At 42.4% G+C, this 2,271-nt stretch overlaps 1 pseudogene; it reads right to left on the reverse strand.

The window, feature by feature from the left end:
• Positions 1 to 1,533: 1,533 nt before the first annotated feature.
• Positions 1,534 to 1,942, reverse strand: LOC125357647 (annotated as a pseudogene).
• Between the last annotated feature and the right edge of the window lie 329 nt (positions 1,943 to 2,271).

Here is a 2,271-nt window from a genome sequence, read left to right on the forward strand (position 1 = left end):
GTCCATCATGCATTGTTGATTTGGGGATTAAGTGAACTTATGCACATACAACAGCCTGTCATATCATTAAATATTCTTTTTTTTTTTTTTTGGCCAGTCCTGGGCCTTGGACTCAGGGCCTGAGCACCATCCCTGGCTTCTTCCCGCTCAAGGCTAGCACTCTGCCACCTGAGCCACAGCGCACCTTCTGGCCGTTTTCCATATATGTGGTGCTGGGGAATCGAACTGAGGGCTTCACGTGTAGGAGGCAAGCACTCTTGACACTAGGCCATATTCCCAGCCCCATCATTAAATATTCTAAGTGGTGGCTATTTTCCTTTGGTAAGGGCTGTGGAGCTGGCTCAAAGTTGAACCCGAAAGAAGGTGACAGAGCTGGGACTTGTGAGCAGGACCAGTGATACTTTCCAGCAGAGGCAATTCTCGGTAAATCACCCCTCTGCAAATCATTCCTCCATAGACATGGACATTTGTGTGCATCTTGGATAAGAAATCCTCCCAGAAATACACTGAGAAGTCTTTTCATAGGTCCAGGCCCATTCAAGCATAATATAGAGGCTTAGTGTAAGCTGTTAAAATGATGCTGTTTCTTGGGCATGTGCAATAGGAAGGAGGGTTGTGTGTGCCAGGGGCCACCTGACTTTAGAGGTGGGGGTGACTCACGGTTCTTTGGGGAACCTGCTGTTTACAACAATAACATAAAGGAGGCAGATTCTTCAAAGATAGTTTACTGTATGCAGCAGAGCCTGACTTCTTTCTCTTTCCTGTTTTCCCTCCTGTTCACATATGACCTGAGCCCAGATCAAGCATCATCATCTTGGAAGGACATCTTGGGGTGTTTCTTAGCCATATTCCATTTTCAGCCTTGCTCTTTGGCTAATCCTGTGAAGCTTTCCCCCTTTGTTGTGATTCTTTTTCTTTTCAATTGTATGTTAATTACCTTTAAGAAAACGTAAGGTATGAGGAAGATTTCTTTATTTCTTTTGTCAGTTTTTCAGCTCCAACTCCAAAGACACCATTATGCTAGAAATGTGGCAAAAAAAATTCAATGAATATGTGCTCATGTTTGCCAAAAGGTCACTGGTGCAGTCAATGAATTTGTATTGTAAGGAAGTCTTTTTTTTTTTCCCTACTTAGAAAAGTTTATTGAACATTATTCTTGCGTCACACTTAAGAAAAACTTAATTTTCCCTGAAGGCACCCTTCATTTCATATGATTGATACTTTTTGTGGTAAAAATACAATTAAATATAAAATTAGTAAAAGGCAGAATATAAAACATTATGCTGAGCAAAAACAAGCCCCAAAAAGTCACCATATATCCACAGAATATTTCCTATGGTACATGCTTTCTATGTAAATCATATCTTAATGCAATTTTTAGAACCATATTTAAATAGTCTTGCAATTTGTTAACTGTAGTTATTGAATTTTTCTTCCATCGCATAATTAATATTAAATTGTCTACATCTGCTATGATCCACACAATGTAACCCAAAGTTTTTTTTTTTTTTTTTTTTGTTTTTTTTTAAGAATTGCAGTTACTTCTCAAGGTTTGAGAAATCTGGTCCTCCTTTTGTGTAGTTTCCTGAGATTTCAGCTCCACTGAAGTCAAAGCCAGGATTTTCTTTCTGGAACCTCTCTAACGTAAGCTTTCTCTGCATTTGGTCTTGCACCCAGGGATCGGCTGCGTACTCAGATTCCAGAAGGGAAGTCCAACAGTTGGCTGCGTCTCTCTCTGTCTTTGTAAGAACAAGGCGGACCATTTTTCTATCCTCCAGGCCAGCGCCACGTGCCGGCTGTGCAGGCCGCACTGCACGTCCTGCGCGCGCGTGCCCGGCGGCACCTGCACCTGGATGAACACCTCCTCCAGCGTCTGGTACCCCTGGCCCCACGGCGTCCCGCACAGCACCACCCCGCTGCGCTCCTCGAATGGGGCCGACATGCTCCCCGGCCCGGCCCCGAGCCGGCCCGGGCTCGCTGTAAGGAAGACTTGAAGAACTGGGATTAAGGGTTAGAGAAATGTTGGTTTTTATTACAATCTCCTTGGTCATTGTAATTTAATGCAGAATATTCTATGTGGTCAACTCTTTTTTTTTTAAATTTTAAAATTCAGTGTTATTATTTAGGTCAGGTCATCTCTTTCCTTGCTAAATAAAGGAGCAGTGCCTAGAGGGCTAAAGGAGGCCTACCAATCAGTAGTAAGGTGGGGTTTTTTTTGTTTGCTTGTTTTTTTTTTTTTTTTTTTTTTTTTTTTGCCAGTCCTGGGGCTTG

This window comes from Perognathus longimembris, chromosome 9 (assembly GCF_023159225.1).
Source record: "Perognathus longimembris pacificus isolate PPM17 chromosome 9, ASM2315922v1, whole genome shotgun sequence".
Taxonomy (NCBI): Eukaryota; Metazoa; Chordata; class Mammalia; order Rodentia; family Heteromyidae; genus Perognathus; species Perognathus longimembris.